This window comes from Oncorhynchus clarkii, chromosome 19 (assembly GCF_045791955.1).
Source record: "Oncorhynchus clarkii lewisi isolate Uvic-CL-2024 chromosome 19, UVic_Ocla_1.0, whole genome shotgun sequence".
In the NCBI taxonomy this organism is placed as follows: domain Eukaryota; kingdom Metazoa; phylum Chordata; class Actinopteri; order Salmoniformes; family Salmonidae; genus Oncorhynchus; species Oncorhynchus clarkii.
In genome coordinates, this window is record NC_092165.1 from 63030242 (window position 1) to 63053883 (window position 23642).

The 23642-nt window shown below is 42.5% G+C and overlaps 1 pseudogene; it reads right to left on the minus strand.

Annotated features, from left to right (window-relative positions):
- Positions 1 to 23642, minus strand: part of LOC139375476 (vam6/Vps39-like protein) — a 71937-nt pseudogene that overhangs the window by 18073 nt on the left and 30222 nt on the right.

The following is a 23642-nucleotide window of genomic DNA, read 5'->3' on the forward strand; positions in this document are numbered from 1 at the left end:
AGTGATAGTAGTGAGGGTAGTGAGAGTAGTGACGGTAGTGACGGAAGTGAGGGTAGTGATGGAAGTGATGGTAGTGATGGTAGTGAGGGTAGTGACGGTAGTGATGGTAGTGAGGGTAGTGATGGAAGTGACAGTAGTGAGGGTAGTGACGGTAGTGAGGGTAGTGAGGGTAGTGAGGGTAGTGACGGAAGTGACGGTAGTAGTAGTAGTAGTGATTGTAGTAGTGGTAGTAATAGTAGTAGTGGTAATGGTAGTAGTGGTATTAGTAGTGGTAGTAGTAGTAGTAGTATATTAGTGATAGTAGTAGTATATTAGTGATAGTAGTAGTAGTAGTAGTATTAGTAGTAGTAGTAGTAGTAGTAGTGGTAGTAGTGATAGTAGTATTAGTAGTAGTAATGATAGTAGTAATAGTAGTGATAGTAGTAATAGTAGTAATAGCAGTAGTAGTGGTAGTAGTAGTATATTAGTGATAGTAGTAGTAGCAGTAGTGGTAGTAGTGATAGTAGTATTAGTAGTAGTAATGATAGTAGTAATAGTAGTGATAGTAGTAATAGTAGTAATGGTAGTAGTAGTATATTAGTGATAGTAGTAGTAGCAGTAGTGGTAGTAGTGATAGTAGTATTAGTAGTAGTAATGATAGTAGTAATAGTAGTGATAGTAGTAATAGTAGTAATAGTAGTGGTAGTAGTAGTAGTATTAGTAGCAGGTCTTACATAGTAGTAGTATATTAGTGATAGTAGTATTAGTAGTGGTAGTAGTAGTAGCAGGTCTTACCCTCGGGCAGGGAGTTGAGGTACTGCTTCATGAGCCCCTGGACCCTCTCCAGGTACAGCTGAATGAGGACGTTATGGAACTCTGGCTCCGTCTCCTCCCAGACGTGTACGATGTGCTCCAGGTAGGGGACAGCCAGCTCCTTAAAGCCCTCCTTCAGGAAGTTCAGGACCTTGTCTCTGGGCAGGGTCTCAACCTCCGTCAGGTCCTCAGTGAAGATCTGGGACAGAGACACACAATATAAATACTGCGATAATTTTCTTGTTTTATGATTTTCAGTGTTTAGAAAATGATGTATTTGTTGATTCCTTTGTTTGATCTCCAAGCCGCTCTCGATTCTGCAGTGTGACTTCATCGAGTGCAGGGGTTTAGGGAAAGGGGTAGATTTGGAATTGAGCCAGTCTCACCTTCAGTCCGTCTTCAGGACAGATCTTCAACACCCAGGGAGAGAACTCAAAGATGATGCCTAGATTCTCCATCCCTGAGGAGAGAAAGAGAGAGAGAGAGGAGAGTGGGAGTGTGTTATAACTGTGTTCAGGTGTTCTCTGTCAGTCGAACACTAATCTGTCTGTCTGTAAAGCCTATTGTATGTCTGTCTGTAAAGCCTATTGTATGTCTGTCTGTAAAGCCTATTGTATGTCTGTCTGTAAAGCCTATTGTATGTCTGTCTGTAAAGCCTATTGTATGTCTGTCTGTAAAGCCTATTGTATGTCTGTCTGTAAAGCCTATTGTATGTCTGTCTGTAAAGCCTATTGTATGTCTGTCTGTAAAGCCTATTGTATGTCTGTCTGTAAAGCCTATTGTATGTCTGTCTGTAAAGCCTATTGTATGTCTGTCTGTAAAGCCTATTGTATGTCTGTCTGTAAAGCCTATTGTATGTCTGTCTGTAAAGCCTATTGTATGTCTGTCTGTAAAGCCTATTGTATGTCTGTCTGTAAAGCCTATTGTATGTCTGTCTATATGTCTCTAAGCCAGTTCTGGATGGTTTAAAACAGTGTTGACGTGGTGTGGGGAGAAACGCTCACCCAGTCTCTGGAGGTACTGCACAGTCCTCTCATGCCCCTTTAGGGGAGAGTTAGCCTTGGTGGACTGGTCCAACAACACCTGTAGGGCTGGGGGAGGAAGAGGGGAGAGTTAGCCTTGGTGGACTGGTCCAACAACACCTGTAGGGCTGGGGGAGGAGAGTTAGCCTTGGTGGAACTGATCCAACAACACCTGTAGGGCTGGGGGAGAAGAGTTAGCCTTGGTGGAACTGATCCAACAACACCTGCAGGGCTGGGGGAGGAAGAGGGGAGAGTTAGCCTTGGTGGAACTGATCCAACAACACCTGTAGGGCTGGGGGAGAAGAGTTAGCCTTGGTGGAACTGATCCAACAACACCTGTAGGGCTGGGGGAGAAGAGTTAGCCTTGGTGGAACTGATCCAACAACACCTGCAGGGCTGGGGGAGAAGAGTTAGCCTTGGTGGAACTGATCCAACAACACCTGTAGGGCTGGGGGAGGAGAGTTAGCCTTGGTGGAACTGATCCAACAACACCTGCAGGGCTGGGGGAGAAGAGTTAGCCTTGGTGGAACTGATCCAACAACACCTGCAGGGCTGGGAGATGGAAACACACACAAGGTGAGTTACAAGACCAGGGGAGGATTGAGGTTACAGTATCATTACGGTCTACTGAGCACAAGTCCTTGAATATTCAGGAGAACACACTCCCAATGGATTACTGTCCTGGATCTACTAGAGGTCGGAGGTCGACCGATTAATCAGAATGGCCGATTAATTAGGGACGATTTCAAGTTACAACAATAACAATCGGAAATAACAATCGATTTTTAAATATATTTTTTAATACCTTTATTTAACTAGGCAAGTCAGTTAAGAAAACATTCATATTTTCAATGACGGTCTAGGAACAGTGGGTTAACTGGCCTAGGAACAGTGGGTTAACTGGTCTAGGAACAGTGGGTTAACTGGTCTAGGAACAGTGGGTTAACTGGTCTAGGAACAGTGGGTTAACTGGTCTAGGAACAGTGGGTTAACTGGTCTAGGAACAGTGGGTTAACTGGTCTAGGAACAGTGGGTTAACTGGCCTAGGAACAGTGGGTTAACTGGCCTAGGAACAGTGGGTTAACTGGCCTAGGAACAGTGGGTTAACTGGTCTAGGAACAGTGGGTTAACTGGTCTAGGAACAGTGGATTAACTGGTCTAGGAACAGTGGGTTAACTGGTCTAGGAACAGTGGGTTAACTGGTCTAGGAACAGTGGGTTAACTGGTCTAGGAACAGTGGGTTAACTGGTCTAGGAACAGTGGGTTAACTGGTCTAGGAACAGTGGGTTAACTGGTCTAGGAACAGTGGGTTAACTGGTCTAGGAACAGTGGGTTAACTGGCCTAGGAACAGTGGGTTAACTGGTCTAGGAACAGTGGGTTAACTGGTCTAGGAACAGTGGGTTAACTGGTCTAGGAACAGTGGGTTAACTGGTCTAGGAACAGTGGGTTAACTGGTCTAGGAACAGTGGGTTAACTGGCCTAGGAACAGTGGGTTAACTGGTCTAGGAACAGTGGGTTAACTGGCCTAGGAACAGTGGGTTAACTGGTCTAGGAACAGTGGGTTAACTGGTCTAGGAACGGTGGGTTAACTGCCTTGGTAAAAATCTGTCGTTCTGCCCTTGAACTTGTCAGCTTGGGGGATTCAATCTTGCAACCTTACAGTTAACTAGTCCAACACTCTAACCACCAGCCTCTCATTGCACTCCACGAGGAGCCTGCCTGTTACACGAATGCCTGTTACGCGAATGCAGTAGAAGCCAAGGTAAGCTGCTAGCTAGCATTAAACTTATCTTATAAAAAACAATCAATCAATCATAATCACTAGTTATAACTACACATGGTTGATGAAAAATCATAATCTGTCGACCTCTAGTATCTACACCTTTAAATTGAGACAGAGAGACAGAGAGAGAGAGAGAGAGAGGCAGAGAGGGAGAGGCAGAGAGGGAGAGAGAGAAACACACAGAAACCTCAGCAGCATTACATCACTACAACAGCTTGTGGCAGACTAATTAAAAACACACACTGGCCTGGCCCAAAACCAGCACTAATAGCATGAAGACAGCTATGATCTAAGAGGTATGAGGATGACTGTCCAACCACAGTGTGGGCCAGCCTCCAGTCCTGGGAGACAAACCATGGGGACTCCCGAGTTTATCTGGGAGGGATCCTTCATTCAGACAGGACACACCACAGAGAGCAGAGCTCTGGGAGGGATCCTTCATTCAGACAGGACACACCACAGAGAGAGCAGAGCTCAGAGGGATCCTGCATGCTCAGAACAACAGATGCTCTCTCTCTCTGGTTCTCCTGCATGCTCAGAACAACAGATGCTCTCTCTCTCTCTGGTCCTCCTGCATGCTCAGAACAACAGATGCTCTCTCTCTCTGGTTCTCCTGCATGCTCAGAACAACAGATGCTCTCTCTCTCTCTCTGGTCCTCCTGCATGCTCAGAACAACAGATCCTCTCTCTCTGGTCCTGCTGCATGCTCAGAACAACATATCCTCTCCCTCTCTGGTCCTACTGCATGCTCAGAACAACAGATGCTCTCTCTGTAACACCGTCTTCTACTCTCACTAGCACAGACTTTGTAGGTCGCAGCTATTTCGGAAGGTTTTAGCCACAATGATGGTGTTGGTATGTGGTTGTTTTACCTATGCAAGTTGAATGCACTAATTCTAACTCTGGATAAGAGTGTTTACTAAATGACTAATATGTAGTGTAGTGTTATTGCTCCACATACCCCGCACGCTGTGACTGATGTCTAGCGTCGATACGCTGCATTTACACATGAAGCACAATTATTGTCAAGGGAGCTGATCTGATTGGTCAAAAGAACCATTAGTGAAGAAAAAACAAAGATCAGATTTGAGCTGCCAGAGCGACAAGTCTCATTACCTTTGAAGCATTGAGGAGGAGGTGTGTTAGTGTTCATTACCTTTGAAGCATGGAGGAGGAGGTGTGTTAGTGCTCATTACCTTTGAAGCATGGAGGAGGAGGTGTGTTAGTGCTCATTACCTTTGAAGCATGGAGGAGGAGGTGTGTTAGTGCTGATTACCTTTGAAGCATGGAGGAGGAGGTGTGATGGTGTTCATTACCTTTCTGATGCAGGCCCTTCTTCTCATAGAGGATGATGAGCTCGCTGTACTTGTGGGCCTTCTTCAGGATGTACTCACTCTCCTCAATGTGACAGTGGTTATTATCCAGACGCAACAGAGGGGACACCAGGGCCACGTTGGTCTGGAGAGAGGAGAGAGACACTAGATTAACACAGGGGACACGTTGGTCTGGAGAGAGGAGAGAGACACTAGATTAACACAGGGTCTGGAGAGAGACACTAGATTAACACAGGGTCTGGAGAGAAGCACTAGATTAACACAGGGGACACGTTGGTCTGGAGAGAAGAGAGAGGCACTAGATTAACACAGGGGACACCAGGGCCACATTGGTCTGGAGAGAGGAGACACTAGATTAACACAGGGGACACCAGGGCCACGTTGGTCTGGAGAGAGGAGACACTAGATTAACACAGGGGGTCTGGAGAGAGGAGAGATACACTAGATTAACACAGGGGACACCAGGGCCATGTTGGTCTGGAGAGAGGAGAAATACACTAGATTAACACAGGGGACACGTTGGTCTGGAGAGAGGAGAGAGACACTAGATTAACACAGGGGACACGTTGGTCTGGAGAGAGGAGAGAGACACTAGATTAACACAGGGGGACACGTTGGTCTGGAGAGAGACACTAGATTAACACAGGGGACACGTTGGTCTGGAGAGAGGAGAGAGACAGTAGAATAACACAGGGGACACGTTGGTCTGGAGAGAGACACTAGATTAACACAGGGGACACATTGGTCTGGAGAGAGACACTAGATTAACACAGGGGACACGTTGGTCTGGAGAGAGGAGAGAGACACTAGATTAACACAGGGGACACGTTGGTCTGGAGAGAGGATAGAGACACTAGATTAACACAGGGGACACCAGGGCCATGTTGGTCTGGAGAGAGGAGAGAGACAGTAGAATAACACAGGGGACACGTTGGTCTGGAGAGAGACACTAGATTAACACAGGGGACACCAGGGCAAATTGTTAAAAAGTTGTTTATTAAACTTTACCATGGAATTACCATGGAATTATCCATACGTACATGCAGGTAGCATTACAATGGAATGGGGGAGTACATCTGAGGTATCCATACGTACATGCAGGTAGCATTTGAGCAGCGTGGTGTCGATGATCTGCAGGAGTTTCTTCCTGCTCTTGATGGTGGGAGTCCCTTCCATGAGGGGAGACGGGGTGGACGGCTCGGAGTCGTTCAGCTGCTTCACCAGGTGGCTGCGTTTCTGGAACGCACACATTTCATTGTATTTATGGAGCCAGGATAGTCCCCTAGGTCGAGATAGTCCCCTAGGTCGAGATAGTCCCCTAGGTCGAGATAGTGCACTAGGGAAGGATAGTCCACTAGTCACTGAGTCGTGGGTTCCATAGAATCAAAAACATACACACGTCATCTAACAGGGACAATACGCATCATCTAACAGGGACAACACACATCATCTAACAGGGGACAGGACACATCATCTAACAGGGACAATACGCATCATCTAACAGGGACAACACACATCACATCATCTAACAGGGACAACACACATCACATCATCTAACAGGGACAACACACATCATCTAACAGGGACAACACACATCATCTAACAGGGACAATACACATCATCTAACAGGGACAACACACATCATCTAACGGGGACAGGACACATCATCTAACAGGGACAACACACATCATCTAACAGGGACACATCATCTAACAGGGACAATACGCATCATCTAACAGGGACAACACACATCATCTAACAGGGACAACACACATCACATCATCTAACAGGGACAACACACATCACATCATCTAACAGGGACAACACACATCATCTAACAGGGACAACACACATCATCTAACAGGGACAATACACATCATCTAACAGGGACAACACGCGTCATCTAAGAGGGACAACACGCGTCATCTAACAGGGACAACACACATCTAACAGGGACAACACACATCATCTAACGGGGACAATACGCATCATCTAACGGGGACAACACACATCATCTAACGGGGACAACACACATCATCTAACAGGGACAATACGCATCATCTAACAGGGACAACACACATCATCTAACAGGGACAACACACATCACATCATCTAACAGGGACAACACACATCACATCATCTAACAGGGACAACACACATCATCTAACAGGGACAACACACATCATCTAACAGGGACAATACACATCATCTAACAGGGACAACACGCGTCATCTAAGAGGGACAACACGCGTCATCTAACAGGGACAACACACATCTAACAGGGACAACACACATCATCTAACGGGGACAACACACATCATCTAACAGGGACAATACACATCATCTAACAGGGACAACACACATCATCTAACAGGGACAACACACATCATCTAACAGGGACACATCATCTAACGGGGACAACACACATCATCTAACGGGGACAACACACATCATCTAACAGGGACACATCGTCTAACAGGGACAACACGCATAATCTAACAGGGACACATCATCTAACAGGGACACATCATCTAACAGGGACACATCATCTAACAGAGAACACACATCATCTAACAGGGACAACACACATCACATCATCTAACAGGGACAACACACATCACATCATCTAACAGGGACAACACACATCATCTAACAGTGACAACACACATCATCTAACAGGGACAACACACATCATCTAATGGGAACAACGCACATCATCTAACGGGGACAACACACATCATCTAACAGGGACAACACACATCATCTAACAGGGACAACACACATCATCTAACAGGGACAACACACATCATCTAACAGGGACAATACACATCATCTAACAGGGACAACACACATCATCTAACAGGGACAACACACGTCATCTAACAGGGACAACACACGTCATCTAACAGGGACAACACACATCTTACAGGGACGACACATCATCTAACAGGGACACATCATCTAACAGGGACACATCATCTAACAGGGACACATCATCTAACAGGGACACATCATCTAACGGGGACAATACACATCATCTAACAGGGACACATCATCTAACAGGGACAACACACGTCATCTAACAGGGACACATCATCTAACAGGGACACATCATCTAACAGGGACACATCATCTAACAGAGACAACACACATCATCTAACAGGGACAATACACATCATCTAACGGGGACAACACACATCATCTAACAGGGACAACACACATAATCTAACAGGGACAACACACATCATCTAACAGGGACAACACACATCATCTAACAGGGACGACACACATCATCTAACAGGGACGACACATCATCTAACAGGGACGACACATCATCTAACAGGGACACATCATCTAACAGGGACACATCATCTAACGGGGACAATACACATCATCTAACAGGGACAACACACATCATCTAACAGGGACACATCGTCTAACAGGGACACATCATCAAACAGGGACACATCATCAAACAGGGACACATCATCAAACAGGGACACATCATCTAACAGGGACAACACACATCATCTAACAGGGACAACACACATCATCTAACAGGGACAACACACATCTAACAGGGACAACACACATCTAACAGGGACACATCATCTAACAGGGACACATCATCTAACAGGGACAACACACATCATCTAACAGGGACAACACGCATCATCTAACAGGGACAACACACATCATCTAACAGGGACAACACACATCATCTAACAGGGACAACACACATCATCTAAAAGGGACAATACACATCATCTAACAGGGACAATACACATCATCTAACAGGGACAACACACATCATCTAACAGGGACAATACACATCATCTAACAGGGACAACACACATCATCTAACAGGGACAACACACATCATCTAACAGGGACAACACGCATCATCTAACAGGGACGACACACATCATCTAACAGGGACAACACACATCATCTAACAGGGACAACACACATCATCTAACAGGGACACATCATCTAACAGGGACAACACACATCATCTAACAGGGACAACACACGTCATCTAACAGGGACAACACACATCATCTAACAGGGACAACACACATCATCTAACAGGGACAACACACATCACATCATCTAACAGGGACAACACACATCATCTAACAGGGACAACACACATCATCCAACAGGGACAACACACATCATCTAACAGGGACAACACACATCATCTAACAGGGACAATACACATCATCTAACAGGGACAATACACATCATCTAACAGGGACACATCATCTAACAGGGACAACACACATCACATCATCTAACAGGGACAATACACATCATCTAAGAGGGACAACACACATCATCTAACAGGGACAACACACATCATCTAACAGGGACAATACACATCATCTAACAGGGACAACACACATCATCTAACAGGGACAATACACATCATCTAACAGGGACACATCATCTAACAGGGACAACACACATCACATCATCTAACAGGGACAATACACATCATCTAAGAGGGACAACACACATCATCTAACAGGGACAACACACATCATCTAACAGGGACAATACACATCATCTAACAGGGACAACACACATCATCTAACAGGGACAACACACATCATCTAACAGGGACAACACACATTATCTAACAGGGACACATCATCTAACAGGGACACATCATCTAACAGGGACAACACACATCATCTAACAGGGACAACACACGTCATCTAACAGGGACAACACACGTCATCTAACAGGGACAACACACATCATCTAACAGGGACAATACACATCATCTAACAGGGACAACACACAACACTGAGTGGCTGCTGCCAACACACTGACACTGACTCAACTCCAGCCACTTTAATAATGGGAATTGATGGGAAATGATGTAAATATATCACTAGCCACTTTAAACAATGCTACCTTATATAATGTTACTTACCCTACATTATTCATCTCATATGCATACGTACATACTGTACTCGATACCATCTACTGTATCTTGCCTATGCTGCTCTGTACCATCACTCATTCATATATCCTTATGTACATATTCTTTATCCCCTCACACTGTGTACAAGACAGTAGTTTTGGAATTGTTAGTTAGATTACTTGTTATTACTGCATTGTCGGAACTAGAAGCACAAGCATTTCGCTACACTCGCATTAACATCTGCTAACCATGTGTATGTGACAAATAAAATTTGATTTGATTTGATTTTTTCATCTAACAGGGACAACACACATCATCTAACAGGGACAATACACATCATCTAACAGGGACAACACGCATCATCTAACAGGGACGACACACATCATCTAACAGGGACAACACACATCATCTAACAGGGACAACACACATCATCTAACAGGGACACATCATCTAACAGGGACAACACACATCATCTAACAGGGACAACACACGTCATCTAACAGGGACAACACACATCATCTAACAGGGACAACACACATCATCTAACAGGGACAACACACATCATCTAACAGGGACAACACACATCATCCAACAGGGACAACACACATCATCTAACAGGGACAACACACATCATCTAACAGGGACAATACACATCATCTAACAGGGACAATACACATCATCTAACAGGGACACATCATCTAACAGGGACAACACACATCACATCATCTAACAGGGACAATACACATCATCTAAGAGGGACAACACACATCATCTAACAGGGACAACACACATCATCTAACAGGGACAATACACATCATCTAACAGGGACAACACACATCATCTAACAGGGACAATACACATCATCTAACAGGGACACATCATCTAACAGGGACAACACACATCACATCATCTAACAGGGACAATACACATCATCTAAGAGGGACAACACACATCATCTAACAGGGACAACACACATCATCTAACAGGGACAATACACATTATCTAACAGGGACAACACACATTATCTAACAGGGACACATCATCTAACAGGGACACATCATCTAACAGGGACAACACACATCATCTAACAGGGACAACACACATCATCTAACAGGGACAACACACATTATCTAACAGGGACACATCATCTAACAGGGACACATCATCTAACAGGGACAACACACATCATCTAACAGGGACAACACACGTCATCTAACAGGGACAACACACGTCATCTAACAGGGACAACACACGTCATCTAACAGGGACAACACACATCATCTAACAGGGACAATACACATCATCTAACAGGGACAACACACAACACTGAGTGGCTGCTGCCAACACACTGACACTGACTCAACTCCAGCCACTTTAATAATGGGAATTGATGGGAAATGATGTAAATATATCACTAGCCACTTTAAACAATGCTACCTTATATAATGTTACTTACCCTACATTATTCATCTCATATGCATACGTACATACTGTACTCGATACCATCTACTGTATCTTGCCTATGCTGCTCTGTACCATCACTTATTCATATATCCTTATGTACATATTCTTTATCCCCTCACACTGTGTACAAGACAGTAGTTTTGGAATTGTTAGTTAGATTACTTGTTATTACTGCATTGTCGGAACTAGAAGCACAAGCATTTCGCTACACTCGCATTAACATCTGCTAACCATGTGTATGTGACAAATAAAATTTGATTTGATTTGATTTTTTCATCTAACAGGGACAACACACATCATCTAACAGGGACAATACACATCATCTAACAGGGACAACACGCATCATCTAACAGGGACGACACACATCATCTAACAGGGACAACACACATCATCTAACAGGGACAACACACATCATCTAACAGGGACACATCATCTAACAGGGACAACACACATCATCTAACAGGGACAACACACGTCATCTAACAGGGACAACACACATCATCTAACAGGGACAACACACATCATCTAACAGGGACAACACACATCATCTAACAGGGACAACACACATCATCCAACAGGGACAACACACATCATCTAACAGCGACAACACACATCATCTAACAGGGACAATACACATCATCTAACAGGGACAATACACATCATCTAACAGGGACACATCATCTAACAGGGACAACACACATCACATCATCTAACAGGGACAATACACATCATCTAAGAGGGACAACACACATCATCTAACAGGGACAACACACATCATCTAACAGGGACAATACACATCATCTAACAGGGACAACACACATCATCTAACAGGGACAATACACATCATCTAACAGGGACACATCATCTAACAGGGACAACACACATCACATCATCTAACAGGGACAATACACATCATCTAAGAGGGACAACACACATCATCTAACAGGGACAACACACATCATCTAACAGGGACAATACACATCATCTAACAGGGACAACACACATCATCTAACAGGGACAACACACATCATCTAACAGGGACAACACACATTATCTAACAGGGACACATCATCTAACAGGGACACATCATCTAACAGGGACAACACACATCATCTAACAGGGACAACACACGTCATCTAACAGGGACAACACACATCATCTAACAGGGACAATACACATCATCTAACAGGGACAACACACATCATCTAACAGGGACAATACACATCATCTAACAGGGACAACACACATCATCTAACAGGGACAACACACATCATCTAACAGGGACAACACACATTATCTAACAGGGACACATCATCTAACAGGGACACATCATCTAACAGGGACAACACACATCATCTAACAGGGACAACACACGTCATCTAACAGGGACAACACACGTCATCTAACAGGGACAACACACATCATCTAACAGGGACAATACACATCATCTAACAGGGACAACACACAACACTGAGTGGCTGCTGCCAACACACTGACACTGACTCAACTCCAGCCACTTTAATAATGGGAATTGATGGGAAATGATGTAAATATATCACTAGCCACTTTAAACAATGCTACCTTATATAATGTTACTTACCCTACATTATTCATCTCATATGCATACGTACATACTGTACTCGATACCATCTACTGTATCTTGCCTATGCTGCTCTGTACCATCACTCATTCATATATCCTTATGTACATATTCTTTATCCCCTCACACTGTGTACAAGACAGTAGTTTTGGAATTGTTAGTTAGATTACTTGTTATTACTGCATTGTCGGAACTAGAAGCACAAGCATTTCGCTACACTCGCATTAACATCTGCTAACCATGTGTATGTGACAAATAAAATTTGATTTGATTTGATTTTTTCATCTAACAGGGACAACACACATCATCTAACAGGGACAATACACATCATCTAACAGGGACAACACACATCATCAAACAGGGACAACACACATCATCTAACAGGGACAACACACATCATCTAACAGGGACAACACACATCACATCATCTAACAGGGACAACACACATCATCTAACAGGGACAACACACATCATCTAACAGGGACAACACACATCATCTAACAGGGACAACACACATCATCTAACAGGGACAACACACATCATCTAACAGGGACAACACACATCATCTAACAGGGACAATACACATCATCTAACAGGGACAACACACATCATCAAACAGGGACAATACACATCATCTAACAGGGACAACACACATCACATCATCTAACAGGGACAACACACATCATCTAACAGGGACACATCGTCTAACAGGGACACATCATCAAACAGGGACACATCATCAAACAGGGACACATCATCTAACAGGGACAACACACATCATCTAACAGGGACAACACACATCATCTAACAGGGACAACACACATCTAACAGGGACAACACACATCTAACAGGGACAACACACATCTAACAGGGACACATCATCTAACAGGGACACATCATCTAACAGGGACAACACACATCATCTAACAGGGACAACACACATCATCTAACAGGGACAACACGCATCATCTAACAGGGACAACACACATCATCTAACAGGGACAACACACATCATCTAACAGGGACAACACACATCATCTAAAAGGGACAATACACATCATCTAACAGGGACAACACACATCATCTAACAGGGACAACACACATCATCTAACAGGGACAACACGCATCATCTAACAGGGACGACACACATCATCTAACAGGGACAACACACATCATCTAACAGGGACAACACACATCATCTAACAGGGACACATCATCTAACAGGGACAACACACATCATCTAACAGGGACAACACACGTCATCTAACAGGGACAACACACATCATCTAACAGGGACAACACACATCATCTAACAGGGACAACACACATCACATCATCTAACAGGGACAACACACATCATCTAACAGGGACAACACACATCATCCAACAGGGACAACACACATCATCTAACAGGGACAACACACATCATCTAACAGGGACAATACACATCATCTAACAGGGACAATACACATCATCTAACAGGGACACATCATCTAACAGGGACAACACACATCACATCATCTAACAGGGACAATACACATCATCTAAGAGGGACAACACACATCATCTAACAGGGACAACACACATCATCTAACAGGGACAATACACATCATCTAACAGGGACAACACACATCATCTAACAGGGACAATACACATCATCTAACAGGGACACATCATCTAACAGGGACAACACACATCACATCATCTAACAGGGACAATACACATCATCTAAGAGGGACAACACACATCATCTAACAGGGACAACACACATCATCTAACAGGGACAATACACATCATCTAACAGGGACAACACACATCATCTAACAGGGACAACACACATCATCTAACAGGGACAACACACATTATCTAACAGGGACACATCATCTAACAGGGACACATCATCTAACAGGGACAACACACATCATCTAACAGGGACAACACACGTCATCTAACAGGGACAACACACGTCATCTAACAGGGACAACACACATCATCTAACAGGGACAATACACATCATCTAACAGGGACAACACACAACACTGAGTGGCTGCTGCCAACACACTGACACTGACTCAACTCCAGCCACTTTAATAATGGGAATTGATGGGAAATGATGTAAATATATCACTAGCCACTTTAAACAATGCTACCTTATATAATGTTACTTACCCTACATTATTCATCTCATATGCATACGTACATACTGTACTCGATACCATCTACTGTATCTTGCCTATGCTGCTCTGTACCATCACTCATCCATATATCCTTATGTACATATTCTTTATCCCCTCACACTGTGTACAAGACAGTAGTTTTGGAATTGTTAGTTAGATTACTTGTTATTACTGCATTGTCGGAACTAGAAGCACAAGCATTTCGCTACACTCGCATTAACATCTGCTGACCATGTGTATGTGACAAATAAAATTTGATTTGATTTGATTTTTTCATCTAACAGGGACAACACACATCATCTAACAGGGACAATACACATCATCTAACAGGGACAACACACATCATCTAACAGGGACGACACACATCATCTAACAGGGACAACACACATCATCTAACAGGGACAATACACATTATCTAACAGGGACAACACACATTATCTAACAGGGACAATACACATCATCTAACAGGGACAACACACATCATCTAACAGGGACAATACACATCATCTAACAGGGACAACACACATCATCTAAGAGGGACAATACACATCATCTAACAGGGACAACACGCATCATCTAACAGGGACGACACACATCATCTAACAGGGACAACACACATCATCTAACAGGGACAACACACATCATCTAACAGGGACACATCATCTAACAGGGACAACACACATCATCTAACAGGGACAACACACGTCATCTAACAGGGACAACACACATCATCTAACAGGGACAACACACATCATCTAACAGGGACAACACACATCATCTAACAGGGACAACACACATCATCCAACAGGGACAACACACATCATCTAACAGGGACAACACACATCATCTAACAGGGACAATACACATCATCTAACAGGGACAACACACATCATCTAACAGGGACACATCATCTAACAGGGACAACACACATCACATCATCTAACAGGGACAATACACATCATCTAAGAGGGACAACACACATCATCTAACAGGGACAACACACATCATCTAACAGGGACAATACACATCATCTAACAGGGACAACACACATCATCTAACAGGGACAATACACATCATCTAACAGGGACACATCATCTAACAGGGACAACACACATCACATCATCTAACAGGGACAATACACATCATCTAAGAGGGACAACACACATCATCTAACAGGGACAACACACATCATCTAACAGGGACAATACACATTATCTAACAGGGACAACACACATTATCTAACAGGGACACATCATCTAACAGGGACACATCATCTAACAGGGACAACACACATCATCTAACAGGGACAACACACATCATCTAACAGGGACAACACACATTATCTAACAGGGACACATCATCTAACAGGGACACATCATCTAACAGGGACAACACACATCATCTAACAGGGACAACACACGTCATCTAACAGGGACAACACACGTCATCTAACAGGGACAACACACATCATCTAACAGGGACAATACACATCATCTAACAGGGACAACACACAACACTGAGTGGCTGCTGCCAACACACTGACACTGACTCAACTCCAGCCACTTTAATAATGGGAATTGATGGGAAATGATGTAAATATATCACTAGCCACTTTAAACAATGCTACCTTATATAATGTTACTTACCCTACATTATTCATCTCATATGCATACGTACATACTGTACTCGATACCATCTACTGTATCTTGCCTATGCTGCTCTGTACCATCACTCATTCATATATCCTTATGTACATATTCTTTATCCCCTCACACTGTGTACAAGACAGTAGTTTTGGAATTGTTAGTTAGATTACTTGTTATTACTGCATTGTCGGAACTAGAAGCACAAGCATTTCGCTACACTCGCATTAACATCTGCTAACCATGTGTATGTGACAAATAAAATTTGATTTGATTTTTTCATCTAACAGGGACAACACACATCATCTAACAGGGACAATACACATCATCTAACAGGGACAACACGCATCATCTAACAGGGACGACACACATCATCTAACAGGGACAACACACATCATCTAACAGGGACAACACACATCATCTAACAGGGACACATCATCTAACAGGGACAACACACATCATCTAACAGGGACAACACACGTCATCTAACAGGGACAACACACATCATCTAACAGGGACAACACACATCATCTAACAGGGACAACACACATCATCTAACAGGGACAACACACATCATCCAACAGGGACAACACACATCATCTAACAGGGACAACACACATCATCTAACAGGGACAATACACATCATCTAACAGGGACAATACACATCATCTAACAGGGACACATCATCTAACAGGGACAACACACATCACATCATCTAACAGGGACAATACACATCATCTAAGAGGGACAACACACATCATCTAACAGGGACAACACACATCATCTAACAGGGACAATACACATCATCTAACAGGGACAACACACATCATCTAACAGGGACAATACACATCATCTAACAGGGACACATCATCTAACAGGGACAACACACATCACATCATCTAACAGGGACAATACACATCATCTAAGAGGGACAACACACATCATCTAACAGGGACAACACACATCATCTAACAGGGACAACACACATCATCTAACAGGGACAACACACATCATCTAACAGGGACAACACACATCATCTAACAGGGACAACACACATTATCTAACAGGGACACATCATCTAACAGGGACACATCATCTAACAGGGACAACACACATCATCTAACAGGGACAACACACGTCATCTAACAGGGACAACACACATCATCTAACAGGGACAATACACATCATCTAACAGGGACAACACACATCATCTAACAGGGACAACACACATCATCTAACAGGGACAACACACATCATCTAACAGGGACAACACACATCATCTAACAGGGACAACACACATTATCTAACAGGGACACATCATCTAACAGGGACAACACACATCATCTAACAGGGACACATCATCTAACAGGGACACATCATCTAACAGGGACAACACACATCATCTAACAGGGACAACACACGTCATCTAACAGGGACAACACACGTCATCTAACAGGGACAACACACATCATCTAACAGGGACAATACACATCATCTAACAGGGACAACACACAACACTGAGTGGCTGCTGCCAACACACTGACACTGACTCAACTCCAGCCACTTTAATAATGGGAATTGATGGGAAATGATGTAAATATATCACTAGCCACTTTAAACAATGCTACCTTATATAATGTTACTTACCCTACATTATTCATCTCATATGCATACGTACATACTGTACTCGATACCATCTACTGTATCTTGCCTATGCTGCTCTGTACCATCACTCATTCATATATCCTTATGTACATATTCTTTATCCCCTCACACTGTGTACAAGACAGTAGTTTTGGAATTGTTAGTTAGATTACTTGTTATTACTGCATTGTCGGAACTAGAAGCACAAGCATTTCGCTACACTCGCATTAACATCTGCTAACCATGTGTATGTGACAAATAAAATTTGATTTGATTTGATTTTTTCATCTAACAGGGACAACACACATCATCTAACAGGGACAATACACATCATCTAACAGGGACAACACACATCATCAAACAGGGACAACACACATCACATCATCTAACAGGGACAACACACATCACATCATCTAACAGGGACAACACACATCACATCATCTAACAGGGACAACACACATCATCTAACAGGGACAACACACATCATCTAACAGGGACAACACACATCATCTAACAGGGACAACACACATCATCTAACAGGGACAACACACATCATCTAACAGGGACAACACACATCATCTAACAGGGACAATACACATCATCTAACAGGGACAACACACATCATCAAACAGGGACAATACACATCATCTAACAGGGACAACACACATCACATCATCTAACAGGGACAACACACATCATCTAACAGGGACAATACTACATGCTGGTTTACAACCCCCCCACCCACCTGTGTCAGGTAGTCTATGAGCGCCAGGTGAGCCTTCTCCAGTTCTGCTCCAGACAGACTGGGCAGGGGGTTGGGGTAGTGCAGCTGTTTACGGTAGTCAGCGGGGAGCAGGTCTGGATACAGACCAATCACATGGGTGGGATCTGTTGGAAGGGAGAAGGTACAGCGTTACTACCACCCTCTGTTCCCTGTACACTGCTGTTGACCAGAGGCTTTATATTAGTTAACATTAACTTTAATGTCCCAGATGGGACGATGGTACGCAGTACTGCTGTACACAACGTAGGTAAGGCAGCATATCTAAAGTAGCACACTACGTAGGGAAAAGGGTGCCATTAGAGACCTGACAGACCCGTTCAGGTAGTTAACGGACAGACCCGTTCAGGTAGTTAACGGACAGACCCGTTCAGGTAGTTAACGGACAGACCCGTTCAGGTAGTTAACGGACAGACCCGTTCAGGTAGTTAACGGACAGACCCGTTCAGGTAGTTAACGGACAGACCCGTTCAGGTAGTTAACGGACAGACCCGTTCAGGTAGTTAACGGACAGGTAGTTAACGGACAGCCAGAAGCTCACCTGTGCCGAGCTTAGCAAACACCTGCATGGAGTCATCGAACCTCTTCTGACAGAACAAATTGAAGGCATAGAGATTCTGGATGTGGTGACAGAACAAATTGAAGGCTGCTGAATCTGCTGTCTCTTATCTCCTTCCACATCATCCTTCATATTCTGGGGGAGAGAGGGATGGAGGAGGGGAAAGAGGTAATGAGGATGGAGGAGGGGAAAGAGGTAATGGGGAGGGAGGAGAGAGGGATGGAGGAGGGGTGAAGAATAAGAGGGATGGAGGAGGGGAAAGAGGTAATGGGGAGGGAGGAGAGAGGGATGGAGGAGGGGTGAAGAATAAGAGGGATGGAGGAGGGGAAAGAGGTCATGGGGAGGGAGGAGAGGAGAGAGGGATGGAGAGAGAGGCATATAGGGATGTAGTGAGTCACACCATGACAGGTCAGTATCATATCTCTGTCCCACTGCTAACCCTCTGACCTATATATTATCTCTGATCCCCCTGAAGGAGTGGTCCGGATCTCCCCCCCCCCCCCCACCCCCTTAAAGGAGTGGTCCGGATTTTAAAACGCAGTGTGTGAATCCATGTGGTAATGGTGGTAGTGGTGGTATGGTGAACTTACTAAACGACTGAGAGTTTGACCGTGTGATATTAGATTGCTTCTTGTGTAAATATTTTCTGCCTGGATTTTAATGATTTGTATGTCAGTGGTAGTGGCGGTATTAGTAGTAGTAGTAGTAGTAGTAGTATTATTAGTAGTAGTAGTATTAGTGGTAGTAGTAGTAGTATTAGTATTAGTAGTAGTAGTATTAGTAATATTAGTGGTAGTGGTAGTATTAGTAGTAGTAGTAGTATTAGTAGTAATAGTAGTATTAGTAGTAGTGGTAGTATTAGTAGTAGTGGTATTAGTAGTAGTAATAGTAGTAGTAGTAGTAGTAGTAGTAGCAGTAGTATTAATAGTACAGATAGTGGTAGTAGTAGTAGTGGCAGTAATAGTATTATTATTATTATTAGTAGTAGTAGTATTAGTATTAGTAGTAGTGGTAGTAATAGTAGTATTATTAGTAGTGGTAGTATTAGTAGTAGTGGTAGTAATAGTAGTATTAGTAGTAGTGGTAGTATTAGTAGTAGTGGTATTAGTGGTAGTAATAGTAGTAGTAGTAGTAGCAGTAGTATTAATAGTACTAATAGTGGTAGTAGTAGTAGTGGCAGTAATAGTAGTATTAGTGGTAGTGGTGGTATTAGTAGTGGTAGTAATATTAGTATTAGTACTGGTAGTAGTAGTAGTAATAGTAGTAGTAGTAGTAGTAATAGTAGTATTAGTACTGGTAGTAGTAGCAGTAGTACTGGTAGTAGCAGTAGTACTGGTAGTAGTAGTAGTAATAGTAGTAGTAGTAGTAGAAGTAGTAATAGTGGTATAATAGTAGTAGTAGTAGTAGTAGTAGTAGTAGTAGTAGTAGTGGTAGTAGTAATAGTTGTAGTAGAGGTAATAGTAATAGTAGTAGTAGTGGTAATAGTGGTATAATAGTAATAGTAGTAGTAGTAGTATTAGTACTGGTAGTAGTAATAGTAGTAGTAGTAGTAGTAGTAGTAGTAGTAGTAGTGATAGTAGTAGCAGAAGTAGAGGTAGTAGCAGTAGTGTGGGATTCTGTGTTTTAAATTATAGCCATTACCATATATATGATTAAATATTATCTGATGTTGGCTGTGTGAGGTATCTGCATTTGTTCACTTGAGTACTAATAGTGTTAGTAGTGGCAGTAATAGTAGTATTAGTAGTATTAGTGGTGGTGGTGGTGGTATTAGTAGTGGTAGTAATAGTACTGGTAGTAGCAGTAGTACTGGTAGTAGTAGTAGTAGTAGTAGTAGTAGTACTGGTAGTAGTAGTAGTTGTAGTGGTAGTAGTAATAGTAATAGTAGTAGTAGTGGTGGTAGTAGTAATAGTAGTAGCAGAAGTAGAGGTAGTAGCAGTAGTGTGGGATTCTGTGTTTTAAATTATAGCCATTACCATGTATATATATATATATATGATTAAATATTATCTGATGTTGGCTGTGTGAAGTATCTGCATGTGTGCACTTGAGTACTAATAGTGGTAGTAATAGTAGTGGCAGTAATAGTAGTATTAGTTGTATTAGTGGTGGTGGTATTAGAAGTGGTAGTAAAGTAATAGTAGTATTAGTACTGGCAGTAGTAATAGTAGTAGTACTGGCAGTAGTAGTAGTAGTAATAGTAGTAGCAGTAGTACTGGTAGTAGTAGTAGTAGTACTCACAGCAGTATTAATAGTAGTATTAGTAGTACTAATAGTGGTAGCAGTAGTAGTGGCAGTAATAGTAGTGTTAGTAGTATTAGTGGCAGTGGTAGTAATAGTAGTATTAGTACTGGTAGTAGTAGCAGTAATCGTAGTAGTAGTAGTAGTAGTAGTAATAGTAGTGGCAGTATTAATAGTAGTATAAATAGTAGTACTAATAGTGGTAGAAGTAGTAGTAGTGGCAGTAATAGTAGTATTAGTAGTGGTGGTAATAGTGGTAGTAGTACTGGTAGTAGCAGTAGTACTGGTAGTGGTAGTAGGAATAGTAGTAGTAGTAGTAGTAGTAATCGTAGTAGTAGTAGTAGTAGTAGTATTAATAGTAGTATAAATAGTAGTACTAATAGTGGTAGAAGTAGTAGTAGTGGCAGTAATAGTAGTATTAGTATTAGTAGTGGTGGTAATAGTGGTAGTAGTACTGGTAGTAGCAGTAGTACTGGTAGTGGTAGTAGGAATAGTAGTAGTAATAGTAGTAGTGGTAGTAGTAGTAGTAGTGGTGGTGTTAGTAATGGTAATAGTAGTATTAGTAGTAGAAATAGTGGTAGTAATAGTAGTATTAGCAGTAGTAGTAGTATTAGTAGTCGTGGTAGTGGTGGTATTAGTAGTGGTAGTAATAGTAGTAGTAGTAGTAGTAGTAGTAGTAGTAGTAGTAGTAGCAGTACTGGTAGTAGTAGTAGCAGTAGTAGTGGTAGTAGCAGTAGTAGTACTAGTGGTAGTAGTATTATTATTAGTAGTAGTGATAGTAGTATTAGTAGTAGTAGTGGTAGTAATAGTAGTAGTAATAGTAGTATTAGTATTAGCGATAGTAGTACTAGTATTAGTAGTATTAGTGATAGTAGTAATATGAACAGTAGTACTAGTATTAGCAGTATTAGTGATAGTAGTAGTAGTGATAGTAGTAATAGTAGTAGTAGTGATAGTAGTAATAGTAGTAGTAGTACTAGTATTAGTAGTATTAGTGATAGTAGTAATATGATATGAATAGTAGTAGTATTAGTGATAGTAGTAGTAGTAGTAGTGGTATTATTATTATTAGTAGTGATCGTAGTAGTAGTAGTAGTGGTAGTATTAGTAGTAGTGGTATTGGTATTAGTAGTAGTGGTAGTAATCGTAGTATTGGTAGTAGTATTAGTAGTAGTAGTGGCGGCATTAGTAATAGTAGTATTAGTAGTAGTGGTGGTATTAGTAGTGGTAGTAATAGTAGTAGTAGTAATAGTACTGGTAGTAGTAATAGTAGTAGTAGTAGTAGTAGTAGTAGTAGTGGTAGTAGTAATAGTAGTAGCAGAAGTAGAGGTAGTAGCAGTAGTGTGGGATTCTGTGTTTTACATTATAGCCATTACCATATATATGATTAAATATTATCTGATGTTGGCTGTGTGAAGTATCTGCATTTGTGCACTTGAGCATCATCGTGAGATTAAACAACTGCTTGCTACATCTACTTGCCTGTTTGCGTGTGTGTGACAAGAACTGAGTAACATGGTGTGACCTGCGTGTTGCAAAACTGTAGATAACAGCCCAGCAGATGCTTTGTCCTTGTGTTTGGATGTAACAATATTGAGCACATGGTGTGACTTGCTGTATCTTACAAAGTTGTGGTCATTTAGGTATAGGGAGGGGTGGTCATCA